The sequence below is a fragment of the Sapajus apella genome, unplaced genomic scaffold (assembly GCF_009761245.1).
Source record: "Sapajus apella isolate SASKATOON/1434 unplaced genomic scaffold, GSC_monkey_1.0 scaffold1, whole genome shotgun sequence".
Taxonomy (NCBI): Eukaryota; Metazoa; Chordata; class Mammalia; order Primates; family Cebidae; genus Sapajus; species Sapajus apella.
The window spans coordinates 85,847,183-85,869,077 of NW_022436941.1; the positions used below are offsets into that span (position 1 = coordinate 85,847,183).

The 21,895-nt window shown below is 32.2% G+C and overlaps 1 long non-coding RNA gene across 1 annotated transcript; it reads right to left on the minus strand.

Moving 5' to 3' along the window:
• Positions 1–1,376: 1,376 nt before the first annotated feature.
• On the minus strand, positions 1,377–17,331 carry LOC116553588. The gene is made up of 3 exons (XR_004269826.1): positions 17,320–17,331; positions 5,250–5,255; positions 1,377–1,563 (listed from the first exon to the last, which is right to left on the minus strand). It is a non-coding gene; the product is annotated as an uncharacterized LOC116553588 (long non-coding RNA).
• Positions 17,332–21,895: the final 4,564 nt, after the last annotated feature.

Consider the following 21,895-nt stretch of genomic DNA (forward strand, 5'->3'; position numbering starts at 1 on the left):
GTGATTCATACAATAAATGATTTTTAAGTGCATAAAGCAATTGTGGGAATATGAACTGTAACTAGATGTTTAATTATATGAACAAATTAATGTCAATTTGTAGGTAGATGATGGTCTGGTGGTTATTTTTTGAGTATTTTTTTTACATATGTGCATAAAAATATTTACCAGTGAAATGATAGAGTGTGCAGACGTTGCTTCAAATTAATCTAAAGTGATCAGAGGATGAAGTAAGACCTGCAGATAAAATAAGAATATTTGGCCATGTGATGGGTATTTAACTCAACTTCATATTGGGTCACATTTTTTTTTATCCAGCTAAACAATAGCACTCATGAAATTATGGATTTAATGTGCTAGTTGTAGATTTTCATTCTAGCTGTATTAGAATAAATATACAACCATTAAAACAAAAATGTAATATATACACGTACAATATGAAAATTTAAACATTTTCATTTTATTTTTATCTCTACTTTCATAAATGATTGAAACATGGCATAAGAAGAAGTTCAAATACGTATAATAAAAATATTCAGGGAAAAAGTCAAATACAAATGAGAAGACTGGCCTAAAGTTTATCAGCCAATGATGGGTACTGGAATACCTGAATAATAATGTGAGTGAAATTTGGCAGCAAGTTTTACTTGTTTGTGGACATATGAAAATTACTAGGATTTTGCCGGTTCATCAACAATGTGATTTAAGTTGCCATTTTGAAGATTCATCAGCATTGTTATTTAATTCCCCATTCCGTGCAGCAAACTATACTAAACCATAGTAGTTATAGGAATGTTATACAGGCTACTGAATAACAGCAAGAAAATAAATAATCCCTAAAAATCCTTTCTTGTATGTAATGAGTACAATAACAATATTTACCTCACAGATTTATTGTGTTTACATTTTTACTAAATGAGATAGTTTGATTAAGGTAATTTTGTACGGTTGCTGATTCATAATAAGCATATAACGCATGATTCCATACTGTTATTACTATAATAAAGAGGTTTTATTTTTTTTATATGCTTTTATATGTGACCCTTACATGACAAACTTAGTAATTAACCTTGCACAGATGATAAGGTCTGAGAAAAATTTTATAAAATCTCATGGCAGTAGAATTTGGTTTAAAATTTATTAATTTATAGCGAGAAACATTAATGCCGTACTCATTAGGCAATTTATGTTGCTATGATTTGGCTCTATCTCCATCCAAATCTCAGTTCAAATTGTAATTCCCATGTGTTGAAGGAGGGGCTTGACCGGAGGTGATTGAATCATGAGGGTGGACTTCCGGCTTGCTGCTCTCATGATAGAGTTCTCAGGAGATCTGGTTGTTTCGAAGTGTGTGGCACTTTCCCCTTCATTCTCTGCCTCTCTCCTGCTCTGCCTTGATAAGATGTGCTTGCTTCCCCATCATCTTCTACCATAATTGTAAGTTTCCTTAAGCCTCCCAGCCATGCTTTATGTACAGCTGGTGGAACTGTGAGTGACTTAAACCTCTTTAAGAAAATAAATTACCCAGTCTCAGGTAGTTCTTTATAGCAGTGTGAGAACAGACTCATATATATGTTGCCATGGTCTGTGAATGATAATTGAAAGAAAATTTGTTAACATAGCATTACATGTTAAGCCCATTTGGGCAAAAATTAATTGTCCTCATATCCCCTGAAAGTTGTGCAGTGACTAGATTCAATGCATATTTTCTGAAAGAAAGAATAAAATGGGTTAAATATAACTCAAATAAAGGTAAACTTTCATGTTAAATGTGTCAGATCAATATTAACTTCAAAAGAAATACCAGTTTATTATACAGAAAAACAATTTAAATCCCATGTCATACAGTATATTATCAAAATATTCTCATCTTTTCTTTTGGTGATGCTAAAAGAATGCTCTCTTACTCCCCTTCCCAATGAAAATGCTTGTTCAAACTTCTAATCTTCATGTTCTTCCCATTATTCTCCTACTTTCTAATTCTTGCCTCATTTTCTACTTTTTAAGCTATAATTTTCTTTTAAAAGCTCCTGTTTAATACTTCAAATAGGAGAGAATTCTAAAATGTTTATTTATTTCCTCTTACAAATAACTGTTTTCTTTGCAAATCAAAGAACAATGTATTTTTTCTATGCAAAAGTCCTTTATTCACATTCAAACTGCTGCTACTCCTCTGCTTTTCCGCCTCCTCTTTTTTCTTTTTCTTCCTTCCGAATGAAGTTTGGTTCTCCCAGATGTGAAAAGGAAAAGTACAAAGTTCAGCTTGGTGGCTTCCATCCTGGTGTAGCCCAGCCAAAGCAGATTTTGGGGATTTGAATTTTGAGAGCAGTAAATCTATCTGAAGCTTAGTTTAATACCTCCAAAACACTCTAGAGCTGATTTTTCTGCATGAAAAATACAAGAATGAAATGAATTTCTTTTCATCATGGTGTTGGTTGCTCTAAAAGAATACCTGAGGCTAGGTAATTTATGAAGAACAAAGGTTTGTTTGGTTCACAATTCTAATGGCTAGAAAGCTTAAGTTTGGACAAGTAACATTTGGTGAGGGCCTCTGACTGCTTTTGCTCATGGTGGAATGTGAAGGGAGGCCAGAAGGTGCAGAGATCACATGGCAAGAAAGAAAGCAAATGAGAGAGAGAAAGAGAGAGAGATAAAGAGAGAAGGTAGATTGAGGCTCTATTAGCTCTCATGGAAACTAATAGAGTGAGAACTCAATCACTTCTGAGGACAGGCTTCAATCTATTCTATGAGAGACCCACCCCCATTACCTGTTAAACTGAATACCTCCTCTTCTTCAGCAACAGGGATCAAATTTCAACATGCAGTTTGGAGGAGACAAACATTCTAACCGTAGCTATGGCTGAAGTTGGCTACTAATTATCCTTCTTTTTATAACTGAAGAAAGCAGGGACTTGTACATTATAACCCACAAAATTCCCAGGAAGTCCTGGTTTGTGACTCGATTATTACATTATCTAGAAGCAAAGCTTCAGAAAATGAATTATCATGATATTAGCTAAAATTATTCTTTTGTGACCAATGTTTTCTTTCAATGAAAACAAATAAATACGTCAGATATTAATAAATACATCAGATTGGTTCTGAGCTCATCTTCCATTTACTTTTGTTATAAATCATATTCTTCTCCATTCAAATCTTTATGTTTGATATCTGATATAAGAGAGTGAGTTGGGTCTGCATTCATTCTGAGTCGATGGGTGTTTGGACATTTCAAGTCCATGTTTCAGTCTGATACCTTATTCTCTGGGAGTGTTCGCAAAGGCATCTTTCTTTCTTCCCTTTCTAATTGGTGTCAGTAATGCTTGAAATGTAGTTGTGCCCTCTAGTATGATAAATTATAAGCCCCATTTTAAAAAAATGAATGTTTACCTAACTCTTTTATTTGACTGGACCATGTAGACTTTTTTGTTATTGTTATCATTTTTTTTTATTTTCAAAACACTGCCCTCATCCTAATAGCTGACCCGCTGCAAAACCTATGAAGTATGAATCATGTAGAACTATATATTTTTTTAACCTTGAAATGCAATTCTGAATGTCATCTAGAAATTCCAGCTACTCTTCACATGAACCACCCTCATTTTGGATGGTCAAGCTATCCAATAAAGAAACAGACGTCCTTGGGAACTTGAGTAAATAATATATATTCTAATACTAGATGTGTAAAATGTCACTTATTCTTCCATATATTTCAACTCTGACACCTGCTTCTTTAAGCATTTCAGTAACATTTTCCCAACAGATACAAAATCCTCCCTTTTCATACGTGGACATTTTATTAGTTCATTTTCACACTACTATAAAGAAATATCCAATACTGGATAATTTACAAAACAAAGGCATTTAAATGACTCACAGTTCCAAATGGCTGGGAGGCCTCACGAAACTTACAATCATGGCAGAAAGCAAACGAGAAGCAAAGGCAGTCTTACATGACAGCAAGTAAAAGAGAGAGCAATCAGGGGAGATGCCAGACACTGATAAAAATATTGGATCTCATGAGAACGAACTCACTATCACAAGAACAGCAAGGGGGAAACTGCCTCCATGATCCAATCACCTTTCACTAGTTCCCTCCCTTGACAAATGGGGACTGTGGGGATGATAATTTGAGATGAGATTTGGGTGGAGATACAAAGCCAAATCATATCAGAAATGTTCTTCATTAATTTTTTTTTTGTCTTGGAACAAGGTGCCTTTACCTATGTTTGCTAAGTCTACATAATCAATGATTTTCCAGTGATAATTTACTTTCTAGTGGTTTTAGAATCATTCAGGAAAGATGAATTAAGTGACTTGAACTAGTTTTAACTTTTCTTTTTAAGAAAACAGGGGAAAGGTGCAGTGTTTCATGCCATATGATTTCAAAAATCCTTCTTTAAAGCACTCAATAGAACCAATATGAAAGACAAGAACAGCAAGGAATAAAAACATTGAAAGAGGATAAGCTACTGAGTGAATTCCACATTTATTTAAGTTCTCTAGTAAGGGAAATTATCAGTTATCTGTTGCATGGAGAATTAAACTCAAATACAAAATAAATGTTTTATATTTTTAGGTCAGAGTTTAGGACTTCCAAAGCCAATATAAATTAAGCATAGAAATCCTGAAAAGCCAGCCTGGGCAACATGGTAAAACCTCGTCTCTACAAAAAATATGAAAATTAGCTGGATATGATGGTGCATGCCTGTAATCTTAGCTATTTGGGAGGCTGAGGTGGGAGGACCACCTGAGCTGGGGAGATGGAGTTTGCAGTGAGCCGAGATTGCACCATTATGCTCCAGCCTTTGTGGCAGTGATATCGTCTAAAACAAAACAAAAACAAACAAATAACAATAAAAGGAAATCTTGAAAAGGGAGGGAAACACAAAGAAAGGAAGCCCCCAAACTGCAAACAAGCATCTGCAAATTCCTGGTTCGTTACTGGATTTTATAAATGTAGAGTGAAACTGGCAGCTGAAAGTAACAGTAGGAAAGATAATAAGCTGAACCCAAATTTGAACAATGGATCAGCACTTGGGAATATGAGTTTGGGGTTCAGATTATGCTAAAGCAAATAGTCTTGCTATATATCTCAGCCTATCCATTCTCCAGAAGAATAACATTTAAAAATTAAGAACCCTAATGCATAAGAATGATAGTTACGCCTTAGTGTTAAGAGGAAGTAACAAGATATAGGTCCCAAAGACACCTAAAACCAAGCTTTCCATAATATCAAAGTGGCCAACAATAATCTACCTGCCAGTAGAATACAATTCAATCTCAAATACACTATATAATCAAATCTCTCTCTCTCTCTTTTGTATATGAAAAACATTTGAGGATGGTAAAAAGTATGGCCCATAGTCAATAGAAAAATATGTAGAGAAAACATGTTGTATTTAGCAGAAAAATAATTAAAATACCCATAGTAGATATGTTAAAACATTTATAGAAAACAATTGATGTTAAGTAGTGAAAAGAAAAAATCTGAATATATCAGAAAATGTTAAAAAGTTCATTTATTGTTTTAAAATATAACTTTAACATGTTCAACATTGCTAATTATCGGGAAAATAAAAATTATAACCACAATGAGATACCACCTTACTCCTGCAAGAAGGGTCATAATTAAAAAGTCAAAACGCAATAGAATTTGGTGTGAGCGTGGTGAAAAGGGAACACTTTTACACTGCTGGTGGGAATGTAAACTAGTACAACTGCTGTGGAAAACAATATGGACATTCCTTAAAACACTAAAAGTATAACTACCATTCAATCCAGCAATTCCACTATTCAGTATCTATCCACAGAAGCATTATATGATAAAGACGCATGCACATTCATGTCTGTAGCAGCACAATTCACAATTGCAAACATATGAAACCAACCTAAGTGCCCATCAACCAATGAGTGGATAAAGGAAAGTGGTAAATACACATCATGGACTACTACTCACCTGTAAAAAAGGAAGGAAATTTCTTTTGCAGCAACTTGGATGCAACTGGAGGCCATTACTCAAAGTGAAGTAACTCAGAAATGAAAAACCAAATACTGTATGTTCTCACTTGTAAGTGGGAGCTAAGCTATGAAGATGCAAAGGGATAAGAATGATATAATGAACTTTGGGGACTCAGCACGGAAGGCTGAAAGGGAGATGTGAAATAAAAGACTACATATTGGATACAGTGGTATAGTGTACATTCCTCAGATAATGAGTGCACTAAAATCTCAGAAATGATCCCTAAAGAACTTATCCATATAACCAAAACCCACCATACCCCCCAAACTATTGAAATACAAATAAAAATTATTTTAAAAAAGAAAATTAGAATGTGTTATGTGGTTCATAAAATATGTTTACATGGTATAGCATAAAGTTTAGAAGAAAGTATACAAAAAGGTCTTATAAGGGTCTTACATGTGTTGGCATAAACAGAATTCATGGCTGACTGTAATGAATGAAGGATGAATATTCATGGTGGACTATAATGACTCCTAGAGCAATCATTAAAAGCATAAAAATTTGGTCGGTTAAAAATCAAATACAGGTGATATAATGAAACTAGTAAAATAGCTAATCAATCTAAATAGAGAACATAGAGAAGGACCAAACAAACAAACAAACACACACAAAGGAGACAAGTAGAAAACAAATTGCAAGGTGGTAGGTGTTAATTCATCCACATCAAATAATCACATTAAATGTAAATGAAAGAAACATTGCAATAAAAAAACAGATTGTAAAATTGAACTGAAAGAAATACTAAGCCTATAAACACTGGTGTGGATAAAATACATCAAAGTAAACTTTAAGATACAACATATTACAGTAAAAGAGAGTCACTTCATAATGATAGAAAGACTATCAGTTTATCAAAAAGATAAAACAATCTTAAATATGTATATACAAAATAGCAGAGCTTCAAAAGTACATAAAGCAAAATCTGAGAGGACCAAAGGAATAGACAAATATACAATTAGGTTGAAAATATTAGCACTTTTCTTTCAGTAATTGATGGGAAAAAATTACTAAACTTATAGAAAATTGAAACAGTGTTCTCAAGCAACTTGTCACAATCAGCACAATTAATATTTATAGAACACTCCACCCAATAACATCAGAATATTCATTCTCCTAGATACTATGCCATAATCAAGTTTATGTGTATGTGTGTTTGTATATAAATATATACACACATGCTATATATACTATAGTATATATAATTTATATATTGTACATATGTTTATATATTAAAAACTTATCTAAAAATAGAATATTTATGCAAAATCTATAGAGATATCTATCTACATCTATACATGCAGAGATAATTTTTTCTGATCACATGGAATTAAATTGGAAAATTTTACCTAAATTGCCTAGAAAACCTTAAATATCTGAAAAGCAAACAACTATATTTCTAGATAACATTTACAAAAGGTCAATCTCAAAGACAATTGAACAATTGTTGAATGTTTTTAAGTACATAGTAATGAAAACCCAACATTTTAACATTTGCAAAATGGAGTAAATGTTTTTCTTTTTTAGGAAAAGAAGAAATTTTTTCTTTAGAAATTTATTTAAGTGCTTTTGTTAGAAATGTTTTAAAAAATTGTGTAACATTCACTTTAGAAAATTAAAAATAAATAAGATAAAGGTAAATTAAATGCAAAGTTGAGTGAAAAACAATAAAGATATACATACAAGTTAATAAAGTTTGAAACAGAAAATAATAAACAAAATCAATGAGCCAGACACCAATTCTTAAAAGATTAACAGAAATAATATGTCTTTAGCCAGACTACTAAAAAAACAAAGACAGTAAATGCACAATACCAATATATATAAAAAAAAGAAGAGATTACACAAATTATTTTCAGGGATATTGGGTGGATTATAAGGGAGTTTTACAGACAGCATATTGGTAACAATTTGACAATACATAATACAGACAAATATCTTAAAAGACAAGAATTACTGAAAATTATATGAGATGATAGATACACAAAACCTGAATTGTCCTATCTCTAAAAATGAAATTAAATTTGTAATTAAAAAACTTCCTACAAAAAAATATGTCACCCCAGATTGTTTCACTGTTGATGTTCATCAGACATTTCTGAAAACAATAATAGCAATCTTATACAGGCTGTTTTGGAAAATAATAGATGAGAAAACATTATGTAGTTGCTTTATAAGAACACCAAAACCCTGATATCTAAACCTGACAGAAAATTGGCAAGAGAAAATTATGAATGGCATCGTTTATGAACACAGATACAAAAATATCCTTAATGAAATATTTGTAAATGTATTTGACATAAAGAAAAGTAAATAAACATAAATAAAGATCATAAATGGCACCCTTTATGAACACAGATACAAAAATATCCTTAATGAAATATTTGTAAATGTATTTGACATAAATAAAGAAAAGTAAATAAACATAAATAAAGAAAAAAATAAATAAACATAAAGAAAATCTCCTGACAACTGGATTTTATCACAGAAATACAAATTGGGTTTAACATGTGAAAAATTAATCAGAAAAATAATCAATTAGCATATTACATGAAAAAATAGTCACCTCCATATGTATTAAAAAAGCATTTGACAGAATTCAACACACATTTATAAGAATAATAAAAATTCTTAGCTAATTAGGAATTTTCCTCTTTTACTAAATTGTGTGTGTAAAAATCCTATAGAGAACATTATACTGAGATCAAGAAGTCATGAATATTTGATCTTATCACTTATGCTTGCCATAGTATTGGAAGTCCTAGCCAAATCTAAAGAGCAAGGAAAAGTAAAAGCATAAAAAGTGAAAATATACTAAACTCTTTCCTATGCTAATAAATCTACAAAATACAACTACTACTGAAAGTGATTCAATTGATTTAGGAAGGTCACAGGTCATGATTAATATAGAAGTATTAACTTCATTTCTTATTAGCAACATACAATTAGAAAATTGATTTAAAATATTTATGGTGACATCAAAAACATACAGTACTTAAGAATTGATGTAGCAAATTATGTGCAGGATATCTACATTGAGAATCTACTATTAGATGGCATAAAGAATAAATGAATAAGTTAGTAATATTGACTAAGTCCTTAATAAATTGAGAGATATATAATGTTAATGTATTGGAGGATTTAATACTGTTAAGATGTAAATTTCCCCCCAATTGAAATACACATTCAGAGTAATCTGGATTAAAGTTTCAGCAGGCTTTTATTTTTTAAAAACTTGATTAGCTAAATTTATTATTTGTATAGGTTTATATAAAAGATCAAACATCCTGCAACAGCTAAAACATTTGATAAAAGAAATATATTTAAGAACATACACAATCTGGTTTTATGTTTTATGATTTAATGTAAAGTTAAAGTAATCAAAATGGCATGCATTTGGCATAAGGATAGAAAAATAGGCCATTAAAAATAATATGGTCCAGAAATAAACCTAAACATATATAATCTATTGATTTTTGAAAAAGCACCAAGATAATTCAATATATGAAAGAAAGCTTTTTCATCAAAAGACACTGAAATAATTGCATAATGTCTGGGAAAAGATAAACTGAGACCCCTACCTCATGCCATATGCAAAAGGTAGTTTGAGATGGATCATGGACCTAAATTTATAAGGTACAAATATAATTTGTTTTACATAGAAAAAATATCTGTGCTACCTATTGTAAAAAAAAAATATATATATATATATACTATGTCAGACATAAAAAGTAACAAAAATATGAAACAAAGTAATGAATTAGACTTAAACAAAATTAAAATTTTCTACTTATTGAAAAACAATCAAGAAAATGAAATACCAAGCCACAGGCTGTGAAAAAATACCCTCAGTACATATATCTTGCAATGTTTTGTGTCCAAAATAGATTAATTTTTTATGTCCAACAAGTTTATAATAAAAGTCAAGATCTTCATATTAAAATGAGCAACTTTAAACACCTACTTCACAAAATAAAATATATTAATAACCAATAAACATAGAAAAGGGTGTTCTCATCATATTTTTCATCAGGGAAATACAAACTAAAATGACATTGACATATTATTATATACCCACTAAAATAGTTAAAATGTAAAAGATTGACAAAACCAAGCTTTGGCAAATGTAAGGAACTCTGGATCTCTCATACATGGTGAGAGATAATGTAAAATGGTTTGTAGTAATTAAATCACTCATCATGTCTTTATAAAAATAAACTTACAATTACTTCATGACCCAGCAATTGCACTTTCAGGTATATTCCCCACGAAGGAAAACATACGTCCACCAAAAAATATATACTTATATGAGAATATTCATAACAGTTTCATTTTAAGTAATTAGTAACTTAAAATGGTATATTCATATATGATGCTGCCCCTTGGCTGTCAGAAGAAATTAACTGATATATGCAATAGAATGTATGAAGAAGAAAGTGGGATATCTACCACATGATTACATTTATGTAAAGTTCTGGAAAATGCAAAACTTAGTAGAAATTAGGACTCTGGATATTTCTGTAGGAGTTGGTAATTAGGCTAGATGACAATATCTGAGATAATAAAATTTTTTTATATCTTATTTTGGGTAGTGGTTACAAGGGATGTACATTTGTAAAAACTAATTAAAATCTTTGCATTTTTGTGAATCATATTCCAATTAAAATATGATTCGGATTTTCAGTTTCACAATTCTATATCCACATCTCACAAGGGGATCCAAAGAATACTATTGCGTGGTGCAAAGAAGAAAATGTCCCTAACTCCACAGAGCAGCTAGTGAAAAGAAGAAAGAAAGAGGAAGGAAGGAAGGAAGGAAGGAAGGGAGGGAGGGAGGGAGGGAGGGAAAGAGAGATAGGAAGAAAGGAAGAAAGGAAGAAAGGAAGAAAGGAAGAAAGAAAGAAAGAAAGAAAGAAAGAAAGAAAGAGAAAGAAAAAGTAGATAATATAAATCTTTTATATTTACAGATTTTCCAAGTCAAAATTATCTCAGTTCTAAGCAGCTCCATAATTTTTCTCATGATAATTAACTTAGCCTTCTTTGAGTCTCCATTTCAAAATTCTGTCCTTTAGCATAACAAATGCCCAAGTCTATACTTTACACTTTTTTTCAAGCAGCCAATATTATTTCTCCATGAAACACTGGGCCAGAAGAATGACTGTGGATGCTCCATTCAGACACACATATAACAGAATCAAAGATTTGCTTGCAAAATGTTTTGTCAGAATATAAAGCCACCTAATGCTTTAATGGTTAATATGGCAATTGGCTCAGAGCATCCATAAATGTTTTGCCAATAACACTGAACAGATTCCAAGTTAGCAGCCAAAGCTTTCTCAACGGTTATAGACAAGTTTTCGATGGGCACCACCAACATTTTTCTGTGTGACTTTCATTTCTCTAAATGCCGTGGTTGACATACTCCTTTGTGGTTGATGCTTTTATTTTGATTTTTTTGTCATTATTTGAGTGTTCGTTTTGCATATTTACCCCAGGTCTATAATTCGTCAATATAGTGCTTTGGGGTAAATGAGAAAAATGTGTCTTTCTGGTGAATGGCAGGCCTACAAGGGCATGGTTTGGTGATCAGTGACATCGCAATGAGTAGAAATGTCGCTCTCTCTGGTAGATGCAAAACTGCACTGCAAGGCTTGACATAGAGATTATGGACTAAATTTTTCCCCACATTTACCTTTCCTGAGGCACTCAGGGCTGTGCACAAAAGACATTCATGTCAACTCTGCCTTTATTTTTCAGCAACATGTCTTTTACCATCTCACTATTTAAGCTTAAGTTGGTTATCTCTATTTGTTCAAAACAATGGTTACATTGCTGATTAAGAACATATATGGGCAGGTGTCCTTTCTGCTAATTAATTTTTTTAGGGAATAAATAAAGGAAACGCAGTAAAGGGAAAGATGTATTTGGAACATGGACATGAAAAGATTCAATTTGGAACTTTTTGATCACTATTAATTTTTCCTTTTACAGTCTATTTGGACATGTTCCAAATATATCTTTCCCCTTACTGCTTTTCCTTTATTGACTTAGAGTAGGCGTTAATACTTTAAAAGTTGGGGACCCAGGCTTCTCCCCTTCTCTATCTGTGGAGATTTAGTAAGACTTTCATATCAGAAAATCTCTGTATCAGTTTTCCCTACAATTACATTGTTTAACCTAACACAACACATCTTGATTCTAAACAACTTTGGAAATACAATGACTTATTTAAATATAACTTAACTGTTTTGCACTTAAAGTTTTTTTCTATGCAAAAATTTTATTCTTTTGCTTTTGCCTGAAAAGACTGTGAAGTTTCTTTTTATCAGAGCTAAATGTTGCTTAACCATACCTATCTTTATTTTTTTAATAATAAGAGTCAGAAGAAGCTTCATGCCAATAAGCCAAAAAGTGGACGGCTTGGAGGTGCCCAGACTGCTGGTGTGGGTCCCTGCCAATCAGGCTTGCTGGCCCTTTAGTGGTGGGACAAGGGGGGGTCCCTCTGCAGGAATTTTTTTTTCTTGTTTTGGTCCACACCTGGTAGTGCTCCCAGATCACAAGCCTCTTTGGTACCCACAGTGGGATATTTGGGAGACAAAAGGAAAACTCGGGGAATTTGAGGCCGTGAATTCATCTTTTTCTTTAGACTGCTCAGAGTTCCAAGTCCATTTATGATTTTGTGTTGAATAATTTCTGGAACATTTAGCTGTATTTATAGGGGAGGAACCAGAAAAATGGAGTCTATGTCATATTGTAAAAAACAGCAATTTAAATAAGATTCAGATGACAGCATACTGTCAAGCAACCCCAAGGACTCTAGTGTCCTTCAGGATGGCCATTGCTCTCACATTTCATCAGTGACTTACTTGTTAACAGTTATTCCTTTTGAATCTTGGTTCATTAAAATGTTGAAAACCTTTCAGTCTAATTACATAAAATTTTGCTAGCATAATTTTATCCTTTCCTGCTACAGTTTTCCATATTTATACTAATATTTATGAAGGAATATTTTATTATTCATTTATGTACCTCATAATTAAATGTCTTCTAATTCAAGCCCTAGCTGTTATAACACATTCATTCAATTCAGTGATTGCCTCTGCAATGGGTAAATGTATATAAGAAGACCATTTGGTTTTTTAAAAAATATTTCTGATAGGCTGCCTTTTGATATCCTGATAGAGATAATATTTTTCTTCTGTTTTAACAATGAATCCCTTGGCCTCCTATAGCACAAAAAATTACATTAACTCCAAGATGACCTAGGTAGCAAAAGGTCATCTATTTGCTTTGCAAATTTGATTAAGTAGGAGGACAAGTTTTACTGACAGGACAAATGGCCTCATTAATATTGAGACAAATGAGATTTGTCTCTAAGCTTTGCCAAGATTTAAAGTCAACTTTTAAACAATGAGTTTTCTAACTATAACGTATTTTAGGATACAAGTGTCAGGTGTAGGTAAACCACAGTTAACATAGAAAAATTGGTGGGTAGTGTGCCAAAAGTTTTGTCCATCTGAGCAAGAAGAACTTTGCACCATTTTAAGATTAGTAAATAAGGAACCCCCTTTTCACAGCAAGCCAATAATGGAGTGAATTATCTATAGGTGTTGACTATAGAGAGTATAAGAGCATTATAATCAGAGTCCCCTTCCAAAGGCTGGGAAGCACTACACAGAAACACACTATCATCCAGTGTCCATAGGTTTGTAAGAAGTCTACTTTATTAGCCATAAGTGAATCTTTTAAAGACAAGATTCAATTTGGAGCTTTTTGATCACTATTGATTTTTCCCTTTGCAGTCTACTTAAGCATAAGATTATCGAGAAGGTATTTGTCATGGTCTAAATAATGGTCCCCCAAAGATGCCCATGCCTTAATCTTGGAACCTGTGAATCTCTTACTTTACAAAGCAAAAGACATTTAGAGGTGTAATTAATAAAATGAGGTGGACATGGGGAAGATTATCCAGAGTTATCGAGGTAGGAATAACGTAATTATGAGAGTACTTATAAGAAGAAAACAGGAAGGTCAGAGGCAGATGAAGAGAGATTGAAAGATGCTACACTTCCTGCATTGAAGATGAGAGATGGAGCTATAAGCCAACTAATGCAGGCTGTCTTCAGAAAGTGGAGAAGGCAAGGAAACACTTTCTCCTAGAGTCTCCAGAAAAAATGCAGCCCTGGTAACCCACCTCAGATTTCCAATCTTCAGAACTGTAAAATAACAAATTTGTATTCCTTTTAGCCCCTAAACTTGTGATAATTTGTTACAACAACAGTACAAAGCCAATAGTGCTCCACAGCCAGGAGAGTGTGGTATCAGAGAAGGTTTGACCCTGTGATTCAATGCCAGAAATTAATATATAGTCATTTTATTTATGTTTATATTTATATATACATTTGTATGTATTTATATACGTGGGGTTTTTTTGCTTTTAATTTTTGTGCTTTTCTATAACCTTCAATGTTTTTTTTACCTTGAACATAATGCTTTTGTGAATAAAAAAGTTATTTTGCCAATAAATTGAAAGACATTTCAGGCCTATAAGAATATATCAGTTGTGGAAACATGAAATATTGAAATTATGAAAGCAGATATGGCTGGGCACTCCCAGGCATCACAAATTGAAAAAAAAAACCTTATTACTTACTGGCATTGACATAAAAATCATTTATTTTTGGAAAGAGTAACTCTAATGTAAGAAGGTACTTAAAAAAAATAAAATAATCTCAGCAAAGAAGTTTAAACGTTACTTGTCTTGGACTGGAATTCTAATGTAATACTTAAGTAGATTTTTTTTTTTTTTTTTAGTGTACTAGCAGACAATTCATATTCTTAGTGACAGTATTACAATGCAACTAGCAACTATCTGGACATCACCCAAATACTTATTAATAGAAAAATGGGTACACAAACTCTGGTGTGGATTACTATGCAGCAGCAAAAATGAATTAAATTAGATTAAACCCAACATGGTTTAATTTAGAACACAGTGACAAGTAAAAGGGCAAGTCAGGGTTTTCATATAATTTTGTTTATATAACATTCAACACAACTAACAATGTATCACTTGGAATAAAATAGTGTGGTAGAAATATTCAGAAGAGTCAGGGTGATAATAGACTTAACATAGAGATTAACTCAGAGAGAAAAGAAACTAGATCAAAATTAGAAAAGATTGCAAGAGGGACTTTACATATAACGTTAATTTTGTCCCTTAAATTGATGTGCTTTACTGTATTATTAGACTTAATACTTTATATATCTGTTATAAACAATTTACATCTACCCAATATTTAATAAGACATTTGTATAAAACCCATAATTAATTAAAACTACAGGATCTGCAGGGGTGAACTGGTTTTGGGTGAAATGTGATAATTCCTACACATTTTTTTTTTTTATCTTGACCCACAATTTTGTTGCTATGGTCTTTTATTTTCTTTTAGGAAAAACTAATTTTTGGAAAATTTTAATGAATTTCTGAGTGATTTTTAATGTTTTGATAGTGACTTCAGGCTTTACATTCTATTGTATTGTGGTACAAAGATGTAAAGATATATTCTCTTCAAAATTTATTAGTATCTTCCTCTTAGGTTAACAGGTGGGAAATTCTTTACATACTCTTGCAGGAGGCTGTTATGTTTGAATGCAATATATACGTTATAGATTTAAATGAAACATATTTCACATCATCTGCACCTGTACTTAATTTTTACATTCAGTTGGAACTGAGTGAAATGTCATAAGATTTTACATAAATGATGCTTTCATAAATTTCCAACACTTTGATTTTTTGATACCTTCACATGAGCATGCCTGTTCTTCACCAAAGCACTGCTGCAAATTCCCCTTTCTTCATATGCCAACCATATCCAGTTATTGTTATGAAAGCAGCAAACCTTTTAGCTTTGTCTAATTTTGTCTCATTTCATTTGCTAATATTTGTTCTTTAGGGTTCCTACTGCATTAAATTTGTTGTGTGAATCCACAATCTACAAAGATAGGACTATATCCTTCTTTCCATTTAGTAGTTTACTAAACTGTGTTTTGAGTTATTGTGACTTGGATGTGCTGAGGTAAGCATAACATCTTGCAATGTGAATCAGATTTAAATTCTCTCTCTTGCTCTCTGTCGCTGTCCTCTCTCATCCCTCATATTTTCTTCTTTATCTCTGTCCAGACTCAATTCCCATTGGACTCTGACTTGTATACTGATTAAGATGAGGTATTCAAAGAAATATCAAATATGGCTTATTAATACTTATCCCAAACAAAATCTAAACACTTCGGTAAGACAAACCTGTCTCTTCAATTAAGATTCTGTCTGTAAAAATGAGAAAGAGGGGGACGTTTTCACAACTTTTACGGTGTTGCCCTCTTCTCAGAAGTGATAAATAGCTGTCAGCTCAAGTGGAAAACATTGTACAAAACAAATAGAATTTGATTTTCTTCCTCTAACATAATATGTAGCATGTGTAATCTATAACAAGGGACCTTTTCATGCAGAAAGTTAAAGTAGATCTACTATAGTCATTTACACTTCTGCTGTCATTTTTCAATTAAAATTTAAAGTAAAAGACATTATGAAAAGACAAAATATCCTAAAACATAAAAACAATTAAACATAGCTAAATATAGACATCTGCTCACTTTTTATTAAAAAGAAAAAAAAAAAAAAACAGAGAAACCATGTGTGCATTCCAAAGAAAAACTATGCCTTCCTTCAATGACATAAAATTCTGGCAGAACTAATGTGTCCCACTTGATGTTTACAGCTTAAATATTGAGCACAAAATATCCACGGTATATTGACAAGCCTGCCATTTACTTCTCTGCTGAACAGCATATACAGCCTTTAACTAACCCTTCTCGGCTCTGAGGAACAACCTGCAAGAATCAGTCAATATTTTGTCATTTCAATATTACTACATTTGCCCACAAAATTCTGCATAGATGGAGATAAAAGCTCTACTACATGCAAAGAGGGCGTTTTTTCCCCTTTACCACAAAATATTGATGAAGTGCTTTATTGAGGTGGAGATCTCATTAATTATTTGATTCTCAGAAAAAGAAGGCAGAGGGAAATGAGTGCCCGGCTAATACCATGATGTACCATCTTGAGACTTAAGATCTTTTTAATGTATTCATCAGGGGTGCATCTGAAAGGGGAAAGAGTGAGCTGAATGGGTCCATTAATTTAATTGAAGCAGCTCAGACAAGAGATAAAACATCCTAGCCTGCTTCTTTTCATACAGCATGAGCGCTGTAAGTAAACAGGCAGAGATCCAAACACACCAAAAAGAAATAAAGGTACATGAAGACTCCAGAGACTTCAAGGCCACGGAACATCAACAGATGCAGAGGTGAATTAACCCTGAAGAGGCCCTCTCTTCATGCACCACCATGTCAGTGTTCTGCGGGCACAGACTAGGCTTTATTGTGAAACTGAAGGACTTTGAGGTTACGTGTAAGTAATTTAGACTTCCTAAGGGAAAGTTGCCTTTGTTCCTTTTATTCCTCAAACTTCTGAGATGTAGACTCCATCTCCTGCTCTTGAAGGACACAGATGGAAGAGGGAAAATGGACTTCGGCTGATCTCAGAGGCAACTTTAAATGACACTGCTCTCTTTCAGCTATCTGGTTTTGCAATGTATTAGTCAGAAAATTGTTTTAGACCCGAAGAGGTTGGAGCCGGTCAGGCCACTCAACATTTTTCTTTCGGTGGTCAGCATGATTGTACACAGCACATTAAGTGAGTCCCTGACCGTGCACAAGAACACAAAACAAGCAGGAGGATCTCCCAACTCAACACAGCAAACTTGTCTATTCACCTTGTATCAACTGAAAAGAAAACAATTAATGTGCATAATCAAGACTGAATTACATGCAGATAGCTATAAAGTCTTTGAGTATCCTCCTTTAAAGGTAAAACCATAATGTGTACATTAAAAACCATTGGTGAATATCAAACTAAATGTATACATTTCTATACAAACTTTTGAAAAACGTTGTATTTCAAAGTATTGCCAAATAATTTTCCATGCGTAAAAATAAACAAACAATTTGTAACAGAAAGATCTTTTAGTCAAATTAGATTCTAACCAATATTACAATATTAATGGCAATAATAAGCATGGTAAATAAAAATGTTTCTGTGTTTTAGCATGTACATTTATGATGAATGACAAAATACAGATATCTTCCATAACAACAACTAGGATGTATTTTTAAGGCTATCTGTCATGAAAAAAATTAATATCGATGTTCGCAACTCAGTAAAAACAGTAGGAATCCTTTAAAAGTCATTTTAAGAAGTGGCATATACTCTAGTAATCAAAGTAACTGAATTTTTTATATTATTCTTTACTAAAATGTCTAGGATGCATTTCAGTTTTTAATTTTCTTTTCTTTTTATTACTCACATAAAAATATTATATACCTTCATACATGGAAAACTCTTCTATCTTGTCTTGAAAATGATTTCATCAGTGAAATCCTTTTTTCAAATATAATTTTATGTGGATTACCATTATATAGAGCAGTGGAAAATAATATTTACTAACTATATAAATTTATTTTATGTGTTCAGTGATATCACAAGCAATTTTTATTATTAATAATTTTAGTTAATAGTTTTTTTTATAGTTGAGTACATAAATTACTTTCCAAATCACCAATATTAGTGGGAGGAAAAAGAAGCTACTAAGATGTTTGTAGATTCCCTGAAATTGTGAAAGAATCTTGTCCCAGAAAAACAAGAGGAAAACAGCATTCATTCAATACCTTCCCAGAACAAGGGCAGTCTCACCTTTCAGATGACGTCTCCATGAATGAAGCAGCTTTGTGAGGACAGTTTCAATCACTGAATAATTCTTGATTGATTTTATAACACTTCTTAATTTATCCAAATTGGTGGTTCCACCTACGTTCGAGATTGTTTACATCCCTTTATCTTGCCTTGAGTCCCTGGAAGTTAAAAATTTGAGAACTTCTGTGAATGTATCTATAAGGTGGCAAGTATTTAGCATTTATCTGGAATTTCACTTAACAAGGAAGCACACGTAGTCTCATTAACATGGGCTTTTTGACTCATAAATCTAAATTATTCAATTTGATTTTACCAGATACAATAAACAGCTTAGTTTTGAATCATTAATTGGGATTCTATGTTATATGGGGCAATATATAAAATTTAATCATCCCAGTAAATGCTTTCCCCATTAATAATTATTTAAACAAATATTGACTACTTCCATATTATATTTAAAAATAAATTTACATATCAGTTGTCTGATGACACCTTATAAATATTATTGTCATAAATACATAAAACTATGACAACTTTAAGACTAGAAACAAGACTATAAATTATTTTCATTATTTGCACTGTCAATCCAGTTTGCTCTATATAGTGATTGGATCACTGCAATAATTATTGTCTGAATAAATAGCCAAAATGCAATTTGCTTTGGACTTACTCTCAAGCTATTTGGCAAAATCCTTGCCAGATCATCAGTGTAATCATCACAATCAGCAGCAATATTAGTTGTAGAGGAAAACGGTAATTTAATTTAATGCTTAAATATGTTATTATATTAGACGTTGAACAAAAATGAACATAATGGTAAATCGTATAAAAGAGCATAGGTCTTGGAATCAGTCAACCTATTGTAAAAATGTAGCCAAGTCATGTAGCGTTTGTGTAACTCAGTTTCCTCATTTATAAAATTGGAATTATAATAGTAACACTAATATTATATTATGTTAGTGTTATTAGTGTTATCAATATTAGTGTTATTAGTAATAACCTATAGGGTTACTATAAGAATTAAATGAGGTGAAATATATGAAATATCCCAAGGACTATTTAGTAAATATAATTATTTTACATAATTATCACATACAATGGAACGTTGGTAACATTCCATTAGAAAAATGTGGTCAACATGAGAATACTGACCAAAAATGGGTTTTTGATAACAGCATCATTTATTGAAATGAACTTTATTATTTTTGTATGCAACCTCAGATATTTCCTAAGATTTTGTGTGAAAACAAAAAAATATTTAAAATATATCAATTTAGAAAAGTATGTAGTTACAACCCGTAACTCCTTTCTCCATCCCAATCAACTCCAATTTTGAGTATTTTTGTACTTTAACATACTGTATTAGTCCGTCTTCATGCTACTGATAAAGACATACCATGTCCCTCCCACAGCATGTGGGAATTCACGATGAGATTTTCGTGGGGACACAGCAAAATTATATCACACACTATGTATACTAATTTTAATCAAACATAACCTGAATGAAAATATTATTGGAAGGTAAGTTAAAGTTCTTCCTCTCATGGATTTTGTGATGCTTACTTTTATTACCACCATGACGGTTTCTGTGTACAAGTTACATTTCTTTCTAGACCATAAATTCATAGTGAACTCTTACACTGTTAAATATCACCTACCCAATTTCTTGCCTCCATAAATTCTTATGAGTATTTTTTGTAACCTAAATAATATCAGCTGAGGTCAATTAATTATTCTTTAAGATTTATAGGAAATTGCTTACAGGCATCTATCTCATTATTCATGGAAAGAAGCCTTCTCAAGGTATCTATGAATTCAAGGAACTTAGATTCTCTGAGTCACTTCTGTCTACAGTTAACATGCTTCCTGAAATTTTGATCTCTCTTACTTTTCTCCTTCTCTTTTCCTCTTTTTTTCTGTGTGGACCCAGATGGAGAATTTATTCATTTCTCTTGATTTCTATATCCACTATACATGTAAGGCTTTAGCTTTTGGCTTTTTGAAGATTTGGAGCAGCAATTGTTTATTTAGCAATTTATAACTCAAATATGTTGCTTAAATTCTTTCCGCTTAAATTCTATAGGAATTTTTTTGGTCTGTTTCTTCTATTGGCTCCAGCCTTTGGGACCAAAGTTTCACCACTTCTAGTTCCAACCTGCTTAACTTCTGTAAAAAAAAAAATCATATAATTTCTCCACTCTCTGCCTTACTCTTTAAGACTGACCTTTGTACATCTAAAAATCCTATAATCAAAAAATAATACAACTTTGAGCAAGATTGACAGGGGACTTCTAACTGCAAACTTTCTTTTTTATACCACCCATTTCCATAAACAAAAGAAATTTATGATGTAAATTTTTGCCCCTGCCAATTGGGTTATGTCACCTTTTCTGTGGAATGTAGAATAGCTTTTCTAAAAACATAACTTTAAATGAACTTCATGACACACATGAAAGTCGAGAATTTAATATTTACATGCACTTTAGCATAATTGAGGAAACATTTCAAAATGTATGTTAAATATAGCCTCTACTTATACCTGGAAGAAGATGCAGCTACCTGTAGGGTCTCTCACAGATCCCCTAGATGGTCAATTGAATTATTAAATTTAAGTTTCCATGTAGATTGAAATGAAAAATAGGATATAAATATGTATACTCTTTCTTCTTATTTTTATAACTATTCTGCTTTTCAAATTAATCCACTATGTGTGATCTGTGTTAGCCGGTTATAAATCCTACAAAACATGAGCTACTATAGGAAATGGTCAACAGCAGACTGTGTATTTCTCATCATGAATGTTACAATTTGTTTCAGGTGATAAGACTAATATGTATAAAATTGATTTAATATAAAACAAATTATGGTTCATAAATCTAATAAAGTGCAAAATTAGGCTTAGATATTTCAGGCAATAGAGCCAAAGAAGATTTCTTTAGGAAAAAAAAAAAGTAGGCCACAGAATAATGTGTAGGATCTGGGAGAGGGGAGTCAACATGAGTGAACCATGACTTGGGCTTAATGGGAGACATTGAGCAAGCTGGAGAGGAAAGAAGCCG